General features: G+C 43.6%; 1 protein-coding gene across 2 annotated transcripts in view; it reads right to left on the minus strand.

The window, feature by feature from the left end:
- Window positions 1–25171, minus strand: part of ANKRD6 (ankyrin repeat domain 6) — a 191373-nt gene that overhangs the window by 123512 nt on the left and 42690 nt on the right. Inside the window, exon 3 of one of the 2 annotated variants that reach the window (XM_044245668.1) lies at window positions 5465–5567. The exons of the other annotated variant lie outside the window; for it this stretch is intronic. The gene's annotated coding sequence lies outside the window, so the exon portion shown is untranslated. The remainder of the gene's footprint in view (window positions 1–5464; window positions 5568–25171) is intronic. 2 annotated transcript variants of the gene reach the window in all.

The raw sequence follows: 25171 nt of genomic DNA on the forward strand, positions 1-25171 counted from the left end.
ATCCCAGATCTGACTACTATCATAATGATCACCATTGTTACTGTGAAATGTGGCAGATCTCAGAAGAATTACAAACTTTATTTTTTTTCAAGATTTCATTTACTTATTTGAGAAAGAAAGAGAAAGAGATCAGGAGTGAGGGGAGGGGCGGAGGGGGAGAGAAAGAGAGATAAGCAGATCTCCCGCCTGAGTAGGGATGCCCAGGTGGGACTTGATCCCAGGACCCCGAGATCATGACCTGAGCCAAAGGCAGACGTTTAACCGAATAAGCCACTCAGGCACCCCAAGAATTACAAAACTTCTAATAACCAGTGGGAGAACTGGCAAAAAAGAAGTTTTAGGGCAAGGGTAATTTAATGTCAACAAGAATGCAGGGACTAGAGCACTGTGCTGTGTACCACAGCTGCCACCGGACACAGGGGAGGTGAGCACCGAGAAACGAGACCGCTTGAAAGAAGAGAAATTCTGTGGGCCGGTGCTGGGATGCAGCACGATGTTATCTGCGCCACTCAAGTCACTGCTTCATTTGTTTTTGGCAAATAACTTTCTCATATTAATAATTACTATTTTTTAATTTAAATTCAAGTAGCCAACATACAGTCCATCATTAGCACATCTTTTCAATGAGAAAGGAATGAAAAAGAAGAATCTTACAGCACCAAACATCATACAAACCACAAATGCCCACTCGCTGCAGTGTGCAAAAGAGATTATTTTCAAGCATCTCCAAATGGATGTCAGCCAGAAAGCCTCCCCCCACTCAGGGCAAAGCTACTACAGGATACATAATGGACAGGAATTTTGTTGTGTTTTGTTTCCTTCCAGAGAGGTGCCTGGCTGGTTAGGGACAGAAACTAAATGCCCTGAATAAGCTGAGCCCTCACCAGACTGGGAGTCATGCCCAGCTCTTTGGAGGAATGTGTTACTGAGGAATGTTTAAGTAAGCTTAAGGGGTTCCAAGGAACCAGAGACTGATGGTGGTGTCCTATATTTGCCAAGAACTCATTTCCCTTTTGAGGGCAAATTTGAGAATAAGCTGGGGAGAGGAGACACAAGAGTCTTTTTGCTGAAACTATTTGTCTGTTTTGATAAGCATGTGCTCCTTAAAGGGCAAAACACTAGAAATACTTAGAAACAAGCCTGGTGCTTCCGGAAGAGAAAATAGTTAGAGAAGTCTAAGTCTTGATTTTGTGGGTAGGATTTCTGTTCCATGTGAAGGGAAGTCAACCTCAATAAGAAGCACTCTGACATGTGTTGTGCAAATACAATGCAAAAAAAAAAAAAAAAAAAAAAAGCCCCTAAGGAAAGGCCTCAACTGTAAGCCCTATCTCGAACATTCTTTCAGACACTGTGAAAGCTGTGCTCTTTTGTGCTAGAAAGACTCGACTGGGCACAATCCTCTTCTGACTTTCCTAAATGCATCCTTATTATCTTTATTGCTTCCATAACCTACTGCCATGGCCTGATATAAATTTGGTTGGTAGTAATAAATCAAAATACAACAAGAACCAACATAAACTTCAGCTGTGACCCACCATCCTACTATACAACCTTTGAGTATTATTAATGCCCAAAGCCACTAAAAGCATCACTGCTCTCATAAGAACTGTAATTAACTCTGATAGAGCCATTTACCAATTCCAAAGTGCTTTCCCATCCCACATCCCCTGTTAATCTCCCTCCACTCAGGAGCTGAGAGATGGTTGTGATGCTATTGCCCCTATTATCTGGGAGGACGCTCAGAAATTCTGTGGCTTACTGAAGAAGACACACCAGGACTTTTTTGATTCCAGTTACTCTCCACTTTCAATGCATTTTTTGATTGGAATTTTTTTTTTATCCTCTGATACTGTTAATAATTAGACTGCCTGGTGAATGCCAGGCAGCTCGATGTCCTTTTCTTCTTCTTCTTTTTTTTTTTTTTAAAGATTTTGTTTATTTATTTGACAGAGATCACAAGTAGGTGCAGAGAGAGAGAGAGAGAGGAGGAAGCAGGCTCCCTGCCGAGCAGAGAGCCTGATGTGGGACTTGATCCCAGGATCCTGAGATCACAACCTGAGCCGAAGGCAGAGGCTTAACCCACTGAGCCACCCAGGCGCCCTGGATGTTTTTTTCTAACCACAGCATATCTCACTTCTACCTTCTGGTGTAGGAACTTCAAGGTAGCATTTCTATCCTGGATACTGCAGGGCAAGCAGCCTCTGGCCTCTTTCCCTGTAATCTCAGCTCAGGGTAAGAGGAACAAAGAAAGAGAGTGGCACCTGACTACCTCCTGTGATGCCAGACTAGAAGCTCCAGAGCTCAGCCCTGGGCTGCTCCTCAAGGGACCAAAAGCTGTCCAAGTGACTAGAGTCTCTGCCTCTTGCCTCTGCCAGCATCAAGGCCATCGGCTAGAGCAAGACAACGCTACTGGGGGCAGAAAAGGTGACCCACAACCTCTTTCACCGTCATAGTCATCAATGTCACCCCAAGCCCAGACCTCATAAGACTGGAAGGGGATGGACTATCTAGAGACAGTGAACAAAAAAACACTAAGCTCAGGGACGCCTGGGTGGCGCAGTTGGTTGGACGACTGCCTCCGGCTCAGGGCGTGATCCTGGAGTCCCGGGATCGAGTCCCACATCAGGCTCCCAGCTCCATGGGGAGTCTGCTTCGCTCTCTGACCTTCTCCTCGCTCATGCTCTCTCTCACACTCTCTCTCTCTCAAATAAATTAAAAAAAAAAAAGAAAACAAAAAACACTAAGCTCAGAGGCCTCAGAGACACTTTGGAAGTGTGGTTTTGCAGAGGCTTTTGGGGTCTCGATGGGCACTTCATACTTTCCCTCCTCCCTCCCTAGTCTGCAGGGCATCTGCCTTCCACTCGAAACACAACCCTGAAACTGCAGGCTTGAAGGATCACAGAGGGAGCCAAAACAGAGGGGAACGGAATCCAGGCTAAACCAAGGAGAGGCATGGGGAAGGGACTTGGAGGGTTCTCTCTAGATTGTCCAAACTAGTGCAGCAGGGTTTCCAGAATCCTGGGTGGTTTACTCCCTGTCTAGAATCAAATTAGGGAAGTAGACTACATCAGTGTTTCTAAACCATTCACTACCAGCATTTTGAACAGCGACACTTGTGCTGTGGGACTGTCCCCCAGAGTAAGGTCTCTCAGCTCCCTTGGCTTCCAACTGCTGAATAACAGTAGCACCTTGCGGACAGTGACTTCTGCCCCCAGGCTGACAACCACTGCTTAGCACTGCTTAGGGTTAGGGTAGGTCATTGCTAGGATTTCCCATGCTTAAAATTTCCCGAGTCCATGATTGGAATACCAGAATAGCATCAGGTGTGAAAGCGCTCTGAGGTGGGAAAAAGCTACAAACACACACTATCAGCAAAGAAGAAGGCACGCAGCTGCAAACAACAACAGACTAGACTAAGCAGGCTTCACTAGATAGGGCTTACTTCTCTCCCATATGAAGAAGCCCTGAGGAAAGCAGGGTACGGTGAGGAACAGTTCAACAACCCTGCCCCTCTGGGAACCCAGACTCCTGTAATTTCTGTGCTTGCCATCCTTCGTGTGATGGCTTTTATCCTCATGTCAGCTCATGACTTCAAAATGGCTGCACTCCCTCCAGATGTCACGCTCAGGTTCCAGGCAGGAAGAAGGCAAAAGAGCCCAAGACTTTTTCCACCTTCAATATGCTTTCTTATTCATGAAGGGAAGCCCTCCTCTGCAGGCTTGAGCATGACTGCACTGGCCAAACTGCATCACATGGGCCGCCCTGACTAGGATAGTTAGGACAATTGAACATTCACATTTCTAGCCTCTGCAGTACGAGGAAGGCAAGAAGGAAGAAGGCAGCTGAGAACAGGCCTGGAGAAAGCCCATCTCGGGTGCCCGTCACAGGCATCTTTGTTCAACAGTGCTCATGTTCCACAAAGAAGCTGGCTTATGTTTTATATTCAGTAATTCTGAAAACATCAACAAGTGGTCTGCAAAGCTAAGCAGGAGTTTATTTCTCTTTGCCGATTTTAATTCAAATATGAATCCATCAGTCGGCAGTGAACTGGGTTCCCAAATCAACAGAAACAATGACCACAGTATTCTCACCTAAGTCACAATTTCAGATTAGCAAATTTGAAATTATCTGCTTTTATCTCCCCTGTAACAGTTTTCAACAGAAGATGTCCTATCATTCTCCATAATTCATCTCTCTTCTTTTTTTTCTTTTAAAGATTTTATTTCTTTATTTGAGAGAGACAAGAGATCACAAGCAGGAAGGAGGAGCAGGCTCCCTGTTGATCAGGGAGTCTGACCTGGGGCTCAATCCCAGGACCCCAGGATCATGACCTGAGCTGAAGGCAGCTGCTTAACTGATTGAGCCACCCAGGGGACCCTGCATCTCTCTTCTTTTCTTTTTTTTTTTTTAAGATTTATTTATATATTTGATAGAGAGTGAGAGAGAGAATGACAGGGGAGAAGGTCAGAGGGAGAAGCAGACTCCTCACGGAGCTGGGAGCCTGATGCAGAACTCGATCCCAGGATTCTGGGATCATGACCTGATCCGAAGACAGTTGCTTAACCAACCGAGCCACCCAGGCGCCCCTGCATCTCTCTTCTTAAAACAAAACTTGAGGGGTGCCTGGGTGGCTCAGCAGGTTAAGCCTCTGCCTTCGGCTCAGGTCATGATCTCAGGGTCCTGGGATCGAGCCCAGCATCAGGCTCTCTGCTCAGCAGGGAGGCTGCTTCTCCCCACCCCTGCCTGCCTCTCTGCCTCCTTGTGATCTCTGTCTGTCAAATAAATAAATAAAATCTAAAAAAAAAAAAATATATATATATATATATATATATATAAAATCACTATGATGTACACCTGAAACCAACAGGATAGTGCACATCAATTATTCTTCAATTAAAAAAAAGAAAATGTGCAAAATGAAAACGAGAAACTTCATTTTCTCTTGTAAAAGGAAGCATCTCTCACAAGTTAGAATTTATACCAAAACAGAAAAAAGAAAGCTACAAAGCTATCCAGAGGAGAAAGCATTATGTTTGGGGAAGAAGTTTTGTCTGCTGCAAAGTAAGAAGTAAAACAACTTTAATTTTTTATCCATATTGTCTGTCAAATAATAACTGGTAGAGTTTCCACTTAAATGTTGTAACAAACCTCTTACTATGAACCTCTTTTCTCAAATTCTAACACTTAATAAAAGTCTGTTCCTTGTCAGTTGAAAGACAGACAGGAGTGTTTTTTTTTTTTTTTTCAAGATTTTATTTATTTATTTGACATCGAGAGAGAGAACAAGCAAGGGGAACAGCAGAGGGAGAGGGAGAAGCAGTCTCCCCACCCAGCAGGGAGCCCGATTCAGGACTCGAACCCAGGACCTTGGGATCATGACCTGAGCCAAAGGCAGACTCTTAACCAATGGAGCCAGGCGCCCCAGACACTAGTATTTGAATTTTAAACTTCCCAGGGCACATACCTGAAAGATGAAGTGGGAAGGAGGCCGATTTCCTGGTCCTGGAGGGCACCGTGCTTCATACGTCCCACATTTCTGAGTTTACACATGGACTTCAGTTAATGTCCTGCAGGTTTGTCATAAACAGGATCATGACTGGTGATTTATTCTGCCCTCTGACAGCCTTAATTACTCCAATAGAATCTCACCTTCTATGTACCCCAGATGCCCCACACCTCTTCATACAGAGAATTCTGTTCTGTTATCCATTCAAATACTGTGTTTCCAAATGAAACTCCTAAGTACTTCCAAAAAAAAAAAAAAAAAAAAGACAACATGCTCATTCCTGAGACCCGGAGAAGTACAATTCCAAAGTTTGCAAATTTTTCATTTTTCACAGGCTTATTAGTAAGATGTCCTAAAGACCTGAAGGTGGCCCTCAGTTAGCTCCAGTGCTCCTTCCCTTCCTTACTGGAGCTGCAACCAAGCACACACTGGTCTACAGCCAGCAGCCCCAGAGTCCAATCCTGACCCACAGTCACCAGATGGGAGGGCCTGGGCAAGTCAGGTTTGACCTCAGTTTCCTCACTTTAAAAAATGGAGATAATATCAGTAACTCAACAGGGGTCAATGAGATAAAGAAAAAGTGTCCTAGACAGCACGCAGCACAGGACTGCTGTTCCATAAATGTGAGTTAAATGTAATAGAATTAGAGCACTGAATTGTGCTAAGCTTGATGAAAGAGTTTCAGTTTGACAAATAAGTACTACTGTCTTATCCTGGAGTAGAAAAATGAGCTTATACAAGAGTTCCAGAAAACACTACGAAAGCAGGGCCTCCCATTCCCTGAAGCACCAGTGAGAGCTACTTGCAGAATAGTCAAGTGGATTTCATTTATTTACTACCTGTCAGAGTCCGAGGAATGATACAGGCCAGCATCGACCTGCTCAGAGATGAGTCCAGCAAAACGCCTGAGGGATTAGGTCACCTTGGGGTTTGAAGGCGGATCGTTCCTCCCCTGCTATGGAAGAGGTTCCCCCCATACCCTCCTCCCCCATAGGCCCAGTCTTGTAATTGGACCAGCTCTGCCCCTACTCCTAAAGCCATAGAGTTCATGCTAATCAGGTCCTTAGAATGGCCATGGGGCCTATCGGTCACCAAATGTTCCCAGTCTAGGCCCAAAACCAACAATCCATTTCCTCTTCCCACATTATGATTTATCGAACATTCTCTCTGATGTTGCAAGGAGTTTCCTAACACCAGCCCTCATGGGTGTTTTATTTTTCCTGTAGTTTGAAAGCAAACAATAATATCCAGAACAGAGAGACAGGAACTGCTTTATAACTCGGGGGCTGGGGAGCAGACCACCCTGTCAGCTGGCCCTCCTGGTGAAGGTGGCATGTCCACACCGCGAGGGCAGGTCTGCAGAGGCTGGAGGAAGTGACTGCAGACCAGGCAATCCTGCATGGAGCCACTTCTCCAATTAGGCAGCGGCTACACGAGGCTGCAGAAATTTTCCACCAACACAAGCTCAGTTGCTGATCATCAGGGTTTGAAAAACCCAGCCTTTCTGGGTTTTCTCTTTTCTGAGTCTGGAAAACAGTTTAAAGGATTGCAACAAAGACTCTTTCCCCGAGCCAACTTATCTTAGCCCCCATCCCTGACAGGTGTGCACAGCCCAGTTTTAATTTATCAAGGATCCTGCTAAGTCAGTCGAGATAGAATCCTCCCACCCTTAATTTCGGACTGCCCTCCTTATCTGATCAAATTCCTCACCCCACACCATCCTTTAGGTAATACCCCATCACCCAGGCCTGCCTTCAGCAAGAATCCCGTTAGCTTGGTAAGAAGTCCCCCTACCTAGATGTCTCTCCTCTTAGTAACTTTCCATCCACCCTCCACCCTGATCCTATCCTATGAATCCCCAGTTGTTCTTGCTATATTCGGGCTTGAGCCTGATCTCTCCCCCACGCTGCAACAGCCTTGACAACCATCACAACAATTGTGACACCTATCACAACAATGCTGAAAAAAGTCTTCTCTATCACTTTAACATGTCAGAATGACTTTTTTTTAAACAATGGTTAGTGGGGGCACCTGGGTGGCTCAGCGGGTTAAAGCCTCTGCCTTCGGCTCAGGTCATGATCCCAGGGTCCTGGGATGGAGCCCCGCATTGGACTCTCTGCTCAGCAGGGAGCCTGCTTTCTCCTCTCTCTCTGCCTGCCTCTCTGCCTACTTGTGATCTCTGTCTGTCAAATAAATAAATAAAGTCTTAAAAAAAAAAAAAAAGGTTAGTGGGTTAAATGGTGGTCCGCCCAAAGTTACATTACATCCTAATGCCCAGAACCTGTGACTATTAACTTAAAACAGCAAAAGAGTGAATATTGCCTTTTGGGGCCCTATATGCAATCATATGTATCCTTATGAGAAAGGCAGAGAGAGTGTGGGGACATAGACACACAGAGATACACAGAAGAGGAAACAATGATGTGAGACAGAAGCAAAGATTGGAGTGATGCGGCCTCAAGACAAGGGATATCTGTGCCAACAGCAGCTGGAAGGGTCAAGGAACAGAATCTCCCCTAGAACCTCTGGAGGGAACTTGCCATGCCAACAGCTTGATGTTGGGACTTCCGGCTTCCAGAACTTTGGGAGAATAAATTTCTGTTGTTTCATGCTACCCAGTCTGTGTTCATTTGTTATAACAGCCACAGGAAACTAATACAGGATCAGAAGTATGTCTCAGTCCATTCAAGCTGCCCTAAGAAAATATCACGGATCGTGTGGCTTATCAACAGCAGGAATTTATTTCTCACAGTTCTGGAGGCCGGCAAGTCCAGGATCAAGGTGCTGGCTGATTCAGCGCCAGATAAGAGCTGGCCTTCTGCTTCATAGTCAGCGCCTTTCCACTGTGTCCTTACATGGTGGAAGGAAGAAGGGAGATCTCTGGGATATTTCACAGGGGCATTTGTCCCCTTCGTGAGGGCTCCACCCTCAGGAGATAATAACTTCCAGAACCCAGACCTCCAAAGGCCATCACACCAGGGATTAGGTTTCAACATATGAATTTGGGGGGGACAAACATTCAGACCATAGCAAGGTGAGAGGTGGGTTTTGTACCCAGCTCTGTATTAAGGAGCAATATATTCAAACCTACCATTTGAAATTTTTATAATAAGCTTGAATTATCTTTGTAATAAAAACTAATAATTATAAACCATAAAACATGAGTATATGTGAAATTGGGGGCACAGAGGAGAACAAAGATAGAAGAAGATATCGTGCAGGTCACAAAGACAGCTGAGAAGATACAAGACCTTTAGCTGTGATTTCTCAACCCAAAGAAATAAAATTTAATTTGATCCCAAAAGCTACTCACTACTAAATTCTATCCCATTAAAGAAAATTATAAGGTATCGCGGGACGCCTGGGTGGCTCAGTTGGTTGGACGACTGCCTTCGGCTCAGGGCGTGATCCTGGAGTCCCGGGATCGAGTCCCACATCAGGCTCCCAGCTCCATGGGGAGTCTGCTTCGCTCTCTGACCTTCTCCTCGCTCATGCTCTCTCTCACTGTCTCTCTCTCTCAAATAAATAAATAAAATCTTTAAAAAAAAAAAAGAAAGAAAATTATAAGGTATCAAATGGCCCAGTTCTTCTCCAAGAAAGAGCATAATGTAGGGAGAATCTATTCTAGAATCTGAATTCCCGAATCTCTGAAGGAATAGGCTACTTTTCTGTGGAGAAACAAGATTTTCTTCATCAGGTTTAAAGATGCTCATTACATGTCACAGGAATTAATTGATAACGTCAAGAAAATAAAATGTCACGAAAACAGGGGCACCTGGGTAGCTCAGTCGGTTAAACATCTGACTCTTGGTTTTGGCTCAGGTCATGATCTCAGGATTGTGGGATCAGGGCTAGAGTCCCATTCCATACTGAATGTGGAGCCTGCTTGGGATTCTCTCTCCCTCTCTGTCCCTCTCCCTCAAGCGTGAGCATGGATGTGTGTGCATGCACATGCACATGTGCTCTCCCTCTCGCCCTCTCTCTCCCCCTCTCTCAAAAAATAAATAAACTGATCTTAAAAAAGGAAAAGGAAATGGGCTGCCTCAGTAGGTAGAGCATGCGACGCTTGACCTCAGGGTCATGAGTTCGAGCCCCATGTTGGGTGTACAGCTTACAAAATAATAAATAGATAAATAAGTATTTTTAAGATGCCATTAAAATATATCTTTTTAGGAAAATTCCATGAGAGCTGCAAGTTCAAGAACAAGACCTGGTGAGTGACTAAAGCGACCCTCCAGGGGGTGTGTAGGGCTCTCTCCAGGGGGCAGTAGTCAGGGAACCTTTACACTCTCCACATATCCACACAGGAGTGTAGCCACCTCACCCTGTATTTTTGGCCTTGTCACCCAGTGTTAACAGCCATTACCTAAGAGGCAGTACAATTAATTTTCACCTTTTAAAAAGAAGCTGTTACTCAAACCACCACAAAGGCAAGGAGTCAGTTACAAACTATCCAGCCCTGTCCCCTGTTACTCCCTCTCACAAAAATCTATGCTCCAGCAAGACAACTCACTTGCCTCTTTCCAAACAGGGCTTTGCCTCCTCCTCTGTACTCTCTGTACTTTCTCCAGAAACAAACCCTCCTTCAGTAGGTCCTGTCTATGGAAATCCAGGCTATGTTATTTCTTTCCAGGAAAAAAAAAATGTGTTTGCATATAGTATTACATATACTATTATTATAGCATATACTATCATTATAGTACATGTGTTTTGCATATTTCAGTGAGTTTATGGACTTCCCCATAGCACATCTGTGAATCCTGTAAGGATTCTTATACTACATGTTAAAATCCTGCCCTACTACCCATCTATATTAAAATTATTTTCAGAAAAATATGTGCCCATATGGGACTCCCTAAACTAGACAACCAAAGAAAAAAAAAGGTTCCCAGGGCTGCCATAACAAATTACCATGAACCTGGAGGCTTAACCCAACAGAAGTTTATTTTCTCACAGTTCTGGAAGCCACGACTCCAAAATCAAGGTGGGCTGGCCTGCACTCCGTCTAGAAGCTCTTAAGGAGAATCACTCCTCGTCTCTGCCAGCTTCTGGAGGCTGCCGCATTTGGCATTCTTTAGGAGGCCAATGCCTTATCTGTTGGACGCATTTGGCATTCTTTGACCTGTGGCCGCATCACCCCAATCTCTGCCACCCTGGTCACATGGCCTCCTCTTCTGTCTGGGTCAGATCTCCCCCTGCCTCATACTTAAAAGCACATCCGCCATTGGATTTAGGGCTCGCCCAGATAATCCAGGATGATCTCATCTCAGAATCTTTCACTTAATCACATCTGTATAAACCATTTTTCCAAATAGTGGAATATTCCTCGGTTCCAGGGATTAGGGCACAGATTAAACTTTCCACCCACCACACAGGCCACGCTGAGCTATCACCTCTCACCCAGAAGTCCTCCCAGGTCTTGCTTTCTGACTGCAGAGGATGGTTTTCTGTCCTCTCACGGCGTCTCCACAATGGAGCCTCAGCAGGCTGAGGAGGAGGTAACTGCGTGTCTTCCCCACATCATCCCAATAACCTCTGTGCCTGTCTCCCCCACTATCCCCTGAGCATCTCCAGAGCAGGCCCCACGGCTTACTCACCTCCGTATCCCTGGCCCTCACTACGGCACCTATAAACCATAGATGCTAAATTGGCAGCTGATATTTGTCAAATAAAAAATGACTACGTCCGTGCCACATGAAATGCGTTGCTGTCCATGTGCTTACTCATCAGAAGGTGCTGCATATCTGGGACACACAGCGCTTGCCAGAGAAAGTAAACATGTATGGGGTTCTCACCCATTCCACCACCAACAGTGTCTGTCAGTAACACCCATGAAGCTGATTTAATGACCCAGTCATGGGTAGATAACAACAGCTTGAAAAAACACTGACCCTGATGATCACTCAGGTCTTTTTCAGCTCTGAATTCTGTGATAACCAACAAGTGGAAAAACAAACTGATGTGCAATTGAACTGTGCTGATCTGAGCAATCAGAAAGCTAAGACTCAGGGGAAATGCCTAAGTATGTGCAAGGTGCTGAGAAGGCACTGGGCAGAATAAGCCATGAGCCGTGGGTAGCATACTTCAGTCATATCATCTACAGGGAATAAATGTGCTAGCAAAACACAAACCCCTGGACAATACTGGTCACCAAATCCCTAATAGCAAGTGGCCATAAGAGTTCTGGCCGCATCTGTGGGCATCTGTGCCTTCAACCCTAAGCCCGACTCAAGTCCACCCCAAGCCACTAGGGTTCCACAACATTCTCATAAAAACATTTAAGGAGCTTCACAACCTCAAATAACTTTCAAACGACAATCAGACACAAATACTTCCACAGGCCTGAGCCTCCCCTGATCCTGTGGACAGGCCTCTGAGCTCTCCACCCCTGGCTCTCAGAGCTTTTCAAATCCCCATTAAATGTTATCTGATACAATCTCAAGGTACTCTCTTTCCTCAGGACATTTTCATATTGATCTGGAATTCTGAGAGACCAAAAAGCTTATAAAAATTTAAAAGAATGAACACTTAATCATAAAATTTTAGGCACCCAGGGATCAGGAGGCATTTTAAGAAAAATCTTTTCTGGCCCCCTTCCGAATACACTGACTGGGGAACACCTATCTACCTACTTGAATGTGAGCCAGGCCTGGCTACAGAGAGATCAATCCGGGGGCAGCTGGCATCCTTAATAATGAACAACTTCCTTCTGTTCTGTCAAGAGCAGAGACAAAGACATGATTCAGGGACACTCAAATTGAATTATTGTCTTTGTTTAAACCTTCCCTCTCAGGCAGAGCTGTCAGCTGCTGCAGCCAGTCCAGGGAAGGATGGAAGTTCTCAAATGCAAAGCCATTTAAGTGCCCAGACAGCCGACATGGGGTGCTCGGCCTTCACCTCCTGCCAGGACCCCATGGCACTAAGACCGTGCCCGAGGTCAGGCCCCAGGCATGGAAAGCCTGCCCTAGACCCAGCACCAAGAGGAAGGCAACGGGCTTCTACCATGAAAGGGCTGTGAGAACCCACCAAGCTTACCAGTCAGCTCATACGCAACAGCAAGCCACCTCTGGAACACAATATCCAAAGTCTAGGTCATGGCCCATTTGTGGGTGATGAGACAAGCAACATGCTAAAGAATGAAATAGAATAGAAACTATCAAAGTTTCTATATATCTTGGGAAACAAATTTTTCACTTGGGGGTGTATTTATATGTTTACATACTAGGTTATTTTTAAAATGCATTTCTTACAGTGGGTCACAATCCAAAGTTTGAAGGCCACCATTCTTGAACAAAAATGATCAAGTATTCAATCCATCCAAAAAATAATAAAAATATAACCCCTGTTTCTTTTTAGAATGCCAATAATTATCAAAAGTACTTTGGCCAGTATCTGCAAACTGAGTCCGCATTTCCTATGCATAGTTCTGGGGTCCTAAGATGTATTTTCAGAAATCTGAGAATTCTGAATGAGAATATTTACATTTTGCATTCTTTTTTTTTTTTTTTAAAGATTTTATTTATTTATTTGTCAGAGAGAGAGGAGCTGGAGCGAGCACAGGCAGGCAGAGTGGCAAGCAGAGGCAGAGGGAGAAGCGGGCTCCCTGCCAAGCAAGGAGCCCGATGTGGGACTCGATCCCAGAACACTGGGATCATGACCTGAGCTGAAGGCAGCTGCTTAACCAACTGAGCCACCCAGGCGTCCCTACATTTTGCATTCTTAATGAGAATCTAAACTGAACATATTTGGAATCATCTGGATGTCTCCCTCATAGTTATGTTAGGTCATGTGGTTTAAATTGTTCATATTTGCATTTGTGTTTATAATCAAAAGCAAGTGGGTGAATTACTGAGAAGAAAACAGAAGCAGGTTTCATCTAGCAACACTGTAGTAAACACACAGGAAGGCCAGACTGGACCATAACATGCTGTACAGGGTGGGGTGGGGAGGGCTTCATCATGCAAGTACAGAGGATGGGTGGGGGGACTGAGTCATCACCCAGCAATGGGAAGCACAAGGAACCTGGACCAGAGTACTCACCACAAAGTCAAGTACACAGGGAACACTATGCATCCCATCTTGGCATAAACCAACTTCCAACAACGTTTTCATGGTAAAAGCAAAAACTGCACAATGAAGTAAGTAATGTTTACATATCACAGAATGAAGGGATTGAAGTGTTTTATAAATTACATCATTAATTTCATGTACATTTTCTATTATGTTCCTGAAACAAGGGTTGTTTCTTCTTCCAGTATATCTAGAAATTAAATTGGGTTGGGGGAAGGAGCACCTGGTGGTTCAGTGGATTATTCTGCTCAGGTCATGATCCCAGTATCCCGGGATGAGTCCCTGGGTTTCCTGCTCAGTGGGGAGCCTGCTTCTCCCTCTCACTCTGCCTGCCACTCCTTCAGCTTGTGCTCACTCGTGCTCTCCGCCAACATAAATAAATAAATCTTAAATAAATAGATAGATAGATAGGGTTGGGGGAAGACAGCATAACGACCATGCTCATGGCTTACACACTCACATCCTCTCACACATAAACAATTCTTGATCAATGAAGAAGTTATAGTGCAGAAAATATCAAGTGGCAAGTGATATACCTTATTTTTTTATTTGACTATGGAATGTTTTATTTACTTTGTCTTGTGGCTAAGTCATTTCCTTAATTATGCTTGCCCCAGAACAATATTTAATTAGTATAAATTCTCAATTATTGGAAGGGGTGGGGGTCTCAAAGCATGAAGAATATTAGAATTTTTTAATTCAGCTAAGAAAAGTTGGTAGGAGTGAATACTGAGACAATTTTCCTGGAAGACAATTCAGCAATATGTATCCAAAGACTCAAACTGTTTGCTCTTTGGCCTAGAAATTCAACTTTTAAGAAGTGATATGAAAGTAATAACTCTGGATGTCCAAGATGCAAGATGTCTGCTATCAGGGCATTGGTTAGCAGAGACGGTATACTCCTATAACGATGCTGACGGTATCTCACAGATATTGAGTGCTTACTTTATTTGATGCACTCAACATCTAGTGTCCCATTTAGGGGCATCTGGATGGCTCAGTGGGTTAAAGCCTCTGCTTTCAGCTCAGGTTGTGATCCCAGGGTCCTGGGATCGAGCCCCGCATCAGGCTCTCTGCTCAGTGAGGAGCCTGCTTCCTCCTCTCTCTCTGCCTGCCTCTCTGCCTACTTGTGATCTCTGCCTGTCAAATAAATAAATAATCTTTAAAAAAATAAAAATAAAAATCAGTGTCCCATTTAATTCTCAAAACATTCCAATGTAGTGGGTATTATTATTCTCCCCATTTTATGGAAGAGTAAACCAAGGCACAAAGAAGTGACCTGCCCAGCTAATAAGAAGCAGAGCTGAGGTATGAAGTCTGAGTCTGACTCTACTGTCTGTGCTCTTTGACCATTCTCTCAATGGATCACTAGAAGTCATGTAAAATTACATAATATCTATGTTACTGAAACATGCTCATGAGATAGTGTGACATGAACAAAGCAGGTTATAAAATATCACATACTAGAACCTAATTTTTGTAAAATTTTTAAGACTGGCAGGATATATATACTGGATACTATATATATAATTACTATATCATACAGGATACTATTATATTGTATATATAGCATATTATATACATTCAAATATATACATATTTGAACTTTTTAGTTAAATAAATTATCTATGTAATTACAAGCAACATGTCAATAAAAAAATATGTTCCAGGGGCTCCTGGGTGGCTCAGTCATTAAGCATCTGCCTTCCGCTCAGGTCATGACCCCAGGGTCCTGGGTTCAAACCCTGCATCAGGCTCCCTGTTCAGCCAGAAGCCTGCTTCTCCTTCTCCCATTCCCTCTGCTTGTGTTCCCTCTCTGGCTGTGTTTCTCTCTGTCAAATAAACAAAATCTTAAAAAAAAAAAAATATATATATATATATATATAAATATATAAATATATAAAAATTCTATATATTTTTTTTTCCAGGTAACCTCACAACTTAGTTTTGTTTTTTTTTTAAGATTTTATTTATTTATTTGAGAGAGAGAGACAGTGAGAGAGAGCATGAGAGGGGAGAAGGTCAGAGAGCGAAGCAGACTCCCCATGGAGCTGGGAGCCTGATGTGGGACTCGATCCCGGGACTCCAGGATCACGCCCTGAGCCGAAGGCAGTCGTCCAACCAACTGAGCCACCCAGGCGTCCCACCTCACAACTTAGTTAATGAGAGTTGGATATATATTCAACATCATAGCAAATTTTTTTTTTAAGATTTTTATTTATTTATTTGACAGACAGGGATCACAAGTAGGCAGAGAGGCAGGCAGAGAGAGAGAAGAGGAAGCAGGCTCCTCACTGAGCAGAGAGCCAGATGCGGGGCTCGATCCCAGGACCCTGAGATCATGACCCGAGCCGAAGGTAGCGGCTCCAACCCACTGAGCCACCCAGGCGCCCCTCAAAGCAAATTTCTGATGAAGATTTATAACTCATCTCTCTATTACTTTTTTTTTCAGATTTTATTTATTTATTTGAGAAAGAGAGAGTGAGAACATGAGAGGGGAGAGGTCAGAGGGGGAAGGAGACTCCCTGCCAAGCAGGGAGCCTGATGCGGGATCAGATACAGAACTCAATCCTGGGACTCCAGGATCATGACCCAAGTCAAAGGCAGCCGCTTAACCAACTGAGCCACCCAGGTGCCCTCTCCATTACTTTTTACAAAAAAAGACAATCCTAAGAGAAGTTTTCATGTGACACTTTGAATTAATAGCTCTTCACTGTCAAATAATCAGTAATTTAATCACATTCAACAATCTAACAATTCAGACTCCCCAGGAGTCTTTCTTCTAGTTCAAATCCCCTTCTGCCTCATCAAGTCCTCTGGTCTGGCCTCTGACAACTGGCCGGCAGATTTTTCAGGGCACCACCTGCCTCCACAATGACCCCCTTCCCAGCAGCAGGGTGGTGCAGAGAGACAGCTGCCTTCCTCTAAGTGGACAGGTCCAAGGCCTAGAAGCCAGGCCTGTGGCCACTATAAACCCCCTCCAACCCTCTGAGGAAGGAAGGACATGAAGGAAAATTCAAAGCCAACCAAAAAACCCAGACCTGGTTCTGCACCTGCTTTTGAACAGTATCAGTGTTTCTCTGTGCTTAGAGTAGGGAACTGACCCAGCAACAGAGCTCAGAATCCCTGCGGCCGTGCCATGAAGGTCCTACCCCAGCATTGCTGGGTCTGACTTCACTTCCAACAACATGGCATCTAATACTAAATGTGAGATACAGACACTAAATGTAAGAGTTCAGTATCACTTCCGATGTCTTCAATGCTCTGCTTATGAACTTGGGAGAAATAAAGCTGAAAGGATCTTAGAGATATCCAGTCAAGTGTTTCCCAGGTGGGGTGCCACTGGCATTCAGAGCAGGTCCATTCATCACTGGGCTGAGTGGCATTTCAACATTTCTCATTTCTGGGGTTCTCAACCATTAGTGCTCCATACACTGTGATAATTACAAATGTTCTCCCTCAACATTTCCAAGCACCCCTTGAGGGACATTGCCACCCCTGGTTGAGAACCACTGATTTAGTGTATCATGGGGGTCCAGAGAAGTTAGTCACGCGCCCAAGGCCACTCAGGTAGCAAGACACAGATTCCCGGGGCGCCTGGGTGGCTCAGTGGGTTAAGCCGCTGCCTTTGGCTCAGGTCATGGTCTCAGGGTCCTGGGATCGAGTCCCGCATCGGGCTCTCTGCTCAGCAGGGAGCCTGCTTCCCTCTCTCTCTCTGCCTGCCTCTCCGACTACTTGTGATTTCTCTCTGTCAAATAAATAAATAAAATCTTTAATAAAAAAAAAAAGCTTTAAAAAAAAAAAAAGACACAGATTCCCATACCTCACAGCACTTAGTTTTATGTTCTTTCCACTGTGCTCACTGGAGCGTGAGATACTTAAAATAGATTTCATATTTAATGACAGAATTTATGGATCTAAGAGTGAATGAGGTTTTTTTTTTTCAATTTCATTATGGGTATTTTAATATAAAAGCATAATTCTATTACTATAATTACTTTAAAAGAGCAAAAAATACCTGAACTAACAACCATCAATCAAGGCTTCAGAATGCATCGTGTATTGAATGAAATCATACTATGAAGAAAAGTATCTATGAGTCACACAGAGAGACAAAGACAGAGACAAAGAGACAGAAGGGGTAGAGGGGTAGAGGGGTGAATCTGAAAATATTTGCATTTTATTAACAAAATATTTTCTTAAAAGCACCATCTCTGCAAGCAGTCAGGAAAGTCAGTCCTATGTGAGATATTTTACCAAATTACACCCTTTATTTCAAGTTTTTAAAATTTTTATTTATATGAGGGGGGAGGAACAAAGGGAGAAGAAGAGAGAAAATCTTAAGCAGCAGATTCCCTCCTCCCCCTGAACACAGAGCCCACCACCCCAGGGCTTTATCTCCCAATCCCAAGATCATGACTTGAGCTGAAATCAAGAGTCAGAGGCTTAACAGACTGAGCCCCCCAGGCACCCCCTATTTCAAGATTTTTTAAAAAATTCTCCTCTAACTCAATCTAGCACTCAATTCTGAATGTAAAATCTAAACTTACATTTTAAACAATTTCTTGCTAGTTCTTAAAGGACTTCTAACAAAATCAATCCAGAGTATGACATATACCTTCCATCACATAAGAGCACCATAAATTTTATAATTCACATTGTTACATTTAGGACATAAGCACTACAAAAACTCTTCCACTAAAGTTTCCAAGGTGGGGGGACGCCTGGGTGGCTCAGTTGGTTAAGCAGCTGCCTTCGGCTCAGGTCATGATCCCAGCGTCCTGGGATCGAGTCCCACATCAGGCTCCTTGCTCGGCAGGGAGCCTGCTTCTCCCTCTGCCTCTGCCTGCCTCTCTGTCTGCCTGTGCTTGCTCTCTCTCCCTCTCTGACAAATAAATAAATAAAATCTTTAAAAAAAAAAAAAAAAGTTTCCAAGGTGGGGAATAACAGCATATCCCCATTTTTTACCAGGGATTTATTCAGGTGCTTCTTCTAATCATGTGTAACTTTTTGTTTGTCTAACTCGTAAAGCACATAGCAATATCTCCTTTATGAATTACACAATTTACCATCCCTACAAGGAAAGGGAGGGAGGAGGAAAAGTAAAGAAGTTTAAAGACAGAGAACGGAGAAAGAGGGAGAGAGTTGGACTCCAGAAAACACAGTAAGAAAAATAAAATTATCCTATCGAAATTTCAGGTAAAATTCAAAAAGTTCTTATATATGTATATACATATGGGTAAATGTGATTGTTTCTTTTTAGTATTCTTTTTCATTTCAAAATCCCCTATAGGGCCTATGTCTGCATCCAGGACAGACTGAGGTCCAAAGAGAACACTCTCATTGCATGTATGTGGCTGGGGGAATTTTCCAGCCCACAATCACTGCCCCAAATGGACCAGTTTTACAACACAGCTGATAGGGGACTTACCTCAGTCGCCAGGAAGCCCAGGGGCCTCGAGGAGGCGAAGCCTGCAGCCCTTCCAGGCCAGGGCTTTGTGTGGTCGGAGGGCTGGTGGGAGAGTCTGCTGGGGAGCCGCCTGGGGCCCCGTGACCATTTACATGTCAATGGTCAAACCAAAATTGCTCCAACTCCGGTGGCCAGGGCCCCTTTGGGCAGCAAGACCCTGGGTTTTGTCCTTGTCCCTACTCCACAGAGCCTTGAAAATGCTGGCTGCCAGCAGGCATTTGGCAAACTCATTATGAGGGATTTGTCACCCTCTTCAAGCCCTGAGCCTAGGTAAATACATCAGCAATCTGCAGGCAGGCTTTTCAAATGATCCGAGGACACCACGCTGGGAGAGATGAATGCTTTAGATAAGATGACAGAATCAGAATTCCAAAAGCAGTCTGGGTCGGAAAGAATGAGCCAAAAGGAAAAAAAAAAAAGAAAAAGATTTCAGAGAAATAGATGTTACATCTTTCATCTAAGTTCAAAAGCAACTGCTCTGGGGTTTTAGTTTATTTACAAGTCAATATGAGATGATGGTGTGATGTGGATGCCAAAAACAAACGAGCAAACTTATTTTTAGAATTCATTATCAGAAAGGCACTATGACAACTATGGAAGGGATGAAGAATAGACGGTCTGCGTACTATTTATTCTACAGAGAAGACTGGGTAAACAAGAGAGCAAAAATTCTAGGATGAGAAAGAAATGATTTGGACAGGGAGGGGGTGGGGAATGGCCATCCTCCACACATGCTTGGTACAAAGAGGAGATTTATTCTGGGGGCTGCAGACAGCAGAACAAAGGATTGATGGTTGGAGGGAGATAGCATCTGCATAAGCACAGAAGAGTTTTCTAACAGTGAAAATCTCTGGTCCCCCAACAGTCAGCAGGCAAGGAAGTTTCCTGCAGGGCCCTCCCTGTCCGAGGACTTGCACGAAAAGGTTTGGGCAGAGGTCCTCTGTATTCTAGCCCAGAGCCCAACTGGGCTTCCATGGCTTCAATAGCATCTGATGTGAGATCACCGGAAGTACAGATTCTCGGGATTTTTAGAGCTGGAAACAAAAGGACTATGAAATTAAAAAATAGATTTAAAAGGGGGCACACAGTCTGTGTAATGTAGAAAGACTGATTTACAGTGGGATGGGCCACTCAGATAATGATCAAAACAGTCCCAAGCATTAGTCAATTCTGAAACCACACAATGCAGATCTATCACCCATTTATTATGATTTGAAAACGCCAAGGTTGGCTCCCTGGAACCCATTCCCTTAAATTCCTTCTCCTTTCTCTCTCCATTTCTCAAAAAAGCTGATAATATAATTTGGGTCACTTACAGCACTTACATTTAGAAAATATTTTACAGTCAATTGAATTTTAAGAATATTTCATAGGGCAGAATCTCACTGCTGGTTTCGACCGTAAAAGCAGAGAAAAGGAGGGGAGTTCCTAGGAAGTGCCTTCTGAACGTGTCTGCCAGGACCTCTGTGGGCCCCTGATGGTTTTCCAACTTAGGAAGGGAATGGCTGAAGTCCCTGTCCCCTGGGAAGCTGACCTTTCTGCCTATGTTGAGAAAGAATCATGAGAATTGCTTTGACCCAAACTGCCTCATGGCACTGCTCTGGGTACCAAGTTGACTGGGATGGGACTTCACACAGCCTCCTCATAGAGTAAAAGACAAGCACCACTATCACCACCAAAATACCAAATAATATTGTTTTGTTTGTTTGTTTGTTTGTTTGTTTAATTTATTTGACAGACAGAGATCACAAGTAGGCAGAGAAGCAGGCAGAGAGAGGAGGAAGCAGGCTCCCTGCTGAGCAGAGAGCCCGATGTGGGGCTCGATCCCAGGACCCTGGGATCATGACCTGAGCTGAAGGCAGAGGCCTTAACCCACTGAGCCACCCAGGCGCCCCCCAAATAATATTGTTATAAAATTTACCAACTTTCTTATTTTTCTAAAGTCAGCAGAAGAAATGCGCAAGGTATGTATATATAAAATTTAGGCAATTAAAAAAAACATTCTGGCAATTATTGACAAATTACCCTCCAAGTAGATGATTCCAATTTATACTCCTACCAACATCATATGGGAATACCCATTTTCCTCCCTATTTTATCTCTGAGAACTTGATGGGGCAGGGGGTTGGGAATCTGATTCTTGGTCACTCTGTATTTCATTTATTGTTAGTGAGGTTAAGTATCATTACATTTTTTAAATGCTTGGGAAAAAATGTAGAGAAACATATCCTAAATCACAGACCATGGTTGCTTATCTTTGTGGAGCAGAAATACAGAAGACTTACACTTTTCACATTGTGAACTTCTATAATGTTTAAAATATGTATAAAAGGGAAATGCTTTTTTTCTCATTTCAGGAATGAAGTTTTAAAAAAGTAATTAGTGAGTGGGGCATTTTAAAAATTACATTGATTATGACTTCACATCAATTAATTAATCTTTCGAGGCAGGTCACCAAGTATAAAATACAAAACTGATTAGGGTATAGTCTTCGTTCATTGATGCTTGTTATCTGGTATTCACACGCACTTTTTTTTTTTTAAGACTTAATTTTATTTATTCATTTTTTAAAAGGGCCTATTGTGGATGTTTTAATTTTTTTTTTTTAAGATTTTATTTATTCATTTGCCAGAGACTGAGAGAGAGAGAGAGTACAAGCAGGGGGACCAGCAGGCAGAGAGGGAGAACCAGGTTCCCTGCCCAGGGAGCCCGATGTGGAACTTGATTCCAGGACCTGGGATCATGACCTGAGCCTCAGGCAGATACTTAATGAACTGAGCCATGCAGGTGTCCCAAGATTTTATTTTTAAGTAATCTCTCCACCCAGCATGGGGCTTGAACTCACAACCCTAAGATCAAGAGTTGCATATTCCACTGACTGAGCCAGACAGGCACCTCTGGTACTTGTTAGGTCCCCAATAATGGGTCCGTGATCAAAGGAGCGAGACTGATACAAAGAGAAGGTCAAGCAAACCTTTATTTCGCGCCAAGCAGTGAGAAACAAACCAACCGGCCAGGGCTGTCTCTTACAAAGAGGCGACCCTTCCCTGCCTTACAGACTAACTTTTATAGAGCAAAGGCCATGTGGTTGGTTTGGGCCTGGCCACACACAGGTGGCCAATGAGATTGCAACACACAGAGTAAGCTGCACAGTCATGCTAGGTCACACACGAGTGACCAATTGAATTACAATTTACCCTAGTAGATATTTGAACTAGCCTATCACTTTGGTCAGAATTGGCGCCCAAAAGGTGGGACCCACACTCCTTGGTAGCTAGGGAGACAGTATGCCTGCTCCACTGATTGGATGTCTCCACCTGGCCTGACCCACCCTTGTATTTGGGCTTTATCACCTGGGACTGGTTTCCCTGACTTGCTTTTAAGTAAGTTCCCCGGAGGTGGGGGGTGGGGGTGGGGGGGTGGTAGGGTCAGTTTAAGTTTTACTGCATAAACAACAAAATCACTGTTTAACCAGATGGAGCTGCTCTGGCTAAATAGGCCCTTACAGTACTCACACTCACTTTCATTTATTTGTTTTAGGATTTTATTTTTTAAGTAATCTCTACACCCAGCATAAACTTAGAACCAAGAGATCAAGAGTTGCATACTCTATCAACTAAGAAAGTCAGGCATCCCTCACGCTTACTTTAAAATGAAGGAAACAAGGCAGTATTTACTAGCAAACTCTTCTCTCGATGAGACAGAATGCCATCACTCCTGACTCAACTCCTTCAGATGCCCATATCCCCAGCATGTTATGACTGTGGTTCTTTTTGTTATTACAGTAGCTATGCTGCCAACATAAGTGGGATTTGGAGTCTAGCAGACTGGAGAGTATAGGAGTCAGGGTAAAAGAAGCTCAGGAGAAAAATCAAACAGCTAACTCTGAAGGCTGATCTGCGATAGTTACATTTGAGATAGATAGGGAGTTAAGAGAATATAAACAGAGGCCAGCGCATACATCTGCTGGTTAGAAACCAGCGCGCAAGTTGTGTAGGCAAGTCTGTGATGGAACAATGCCCTTCAAGCAGGTTATTTCGGACGAAGAAGGAACCCAAGAAACAGGGGTTCTTTCAACCCAAGTGATACAAATGACACTTCATTTCCTAGTTGTAAGGGCCCACTTAGCCAGAGCAAGCCATTTTGTTGTTTATGCAATAAACTTAGATTGAACCTGCTCCTTCCCCCCAAGAGGAAAGCGCTTAGAAACAGAACTGGTGAAATATGACTGACCAGCCCCTGATAATGGAGCCCACATACAAGGACGTGTGCGGCCAGGTGGAAACGTCCAATGAGTGAAATTGCACGTATTACCTCCCTACCCGCCAAGGATGAGCCAGGCCAGGTGGAAACGTCCAATCAAGGGAAAGCGCACGTATTACCTGCCAAGGAGTGTGAGCCCCACCTTTTGGGCACCAGGCAAAGGCGCCCATTCCAGCCAAGGTCATAGGCTGAATTAAATGACTATCATGGGGTGAACTGTAATTCAGTTGGCCACCTATGTTTAGCCAGGCTCAACTACATGGCCTTTACTCTATAAAAGTTAGTCTGTGAAACTGGGAGGGGTCGCCTCTTTGCAAGAGACGGCCCTGGCCGGTCAGTTTGATTCTCCATGCTTAGTGCGAAATCAAGCTTTGCTTGACCTTCGCTTTTTATCAGTCTCGTCCTTTTATCCATGGACCCTTTCACTAGTAAGGGTTCAGTCTTCAACCAGGGAAACACTGAACTCTATTTTCCCAGACCCCAAATTATATAAGACTATAATAAATCAAATTGATATAATAGATTTCATACTTGATTCATAATGGGAATGTACATCAGCATTTCTGAAAAACAATCTGACCTTTTTGATAAAGTAATTCTATTTCTAGAACTCTATCATCAAGGAAATAATTCTAATTATCAAAAAAGCATCATGCAAAAAAAAAAAAAAGATGTACACTACATGGTTATTTATAACAGCAAAACATTGGAAATAGAACACTGGGGAAACTTCTACCAGTAAAAGAGTAGGATTCAATAAACCAGGAAACTTCCATCTGGTAGGGTATTACATTGCCCTAAAAATGATGTCTCAAAGTTCACATCCTTTTATTAGTAACACATTATTGGGAATCTACCCTAAAGAAAGAATCCAAACACACAGGAAATTGAGAACATCCTAATGTTCAATAACAGAACAGTTAAATAGGCTCCTATTGGTTCTTCAAAACTCAGCTCACGTGGTACTTCTCGAGGGGAAGTCTGCCCTCACCCTGGCCCAGCTCCGGACTCCCAGGATGCTCTACACATTGCCCATCACAGTATGACCCCAGGGTTCTGTACAGTATGTGCCAATCTAGCACCTTAAAAACAGGGAACTTGACTTCACTGGCTTAATACTCCCAACATCTGGCACAGTGCCTGGCACAAAGTATTTGTCTAAATGTCTATACACTGTAAGATGATAAAATCAGTGTACTGGTTTCCTAGGGCTGCCCTAACCAACTTCCGCAAACTGGGGGACTTCAACAACAGAGATGTACTGTCTCACAGTTCTGAGGCTAGAAGTCTGAACTCAAGGTGCCAGAGTATCAGTTCCCGCTGAGAGCAGTATGGGAAGAGCCCCTCCAGACTTCTCTCCGTGGCTTGTGGATGGCCTTCATCTCCCTCTATGCACAGCCTGTTCCCTGTGTGTATGTCTGTCTCCAAATTTCCTCTTTTTATGAAGATGCCTGTGGTATGGATTAGGACCCACCCTAATGACCTCACTTTAACTTGATTACCTCTGTAGAGACTTTATTTCCAAATAAGGTCACACTATAGGGTAAGGAGAGTTAGGACTTCCACATACAAATTTTTGGGGGGATACAATTCAACCCATAACAATCAGCAAATTTAGAGATTTATGAGTTCACAACGATAAGGAAATACTTATTTTATAATGGTTAGTAGAAAAAAAGAGTTACGTATATTTATGTATACAACAAGAGTTCTCAATTTGGATTCTCAAAGATTTTTAAAATGGTTCATGATCACCCCAAATTAAGAACCACTGATGCTATAATATCTCATTTTTTAAATAAATTTTATTTATTTATTTGAGAGAGGGAGGGAGAGCATGAGAGGGGAGGTCAAAGGGAGAA

This window comes from Neovison vison, chromosome 1, assembly GCF_020171115.1.
Source record: "Neovison vison isolate M4711 chromosome 1, ASM_NN_V1, whole genome shotgun sequence".
Classification (NCBI taxonomy): domain Eukaryota; kingdom Metazoa; phylum Chordata; class Mammalia; order Carnivora; family Mustelidae; genus Neogale; species Neogale vison.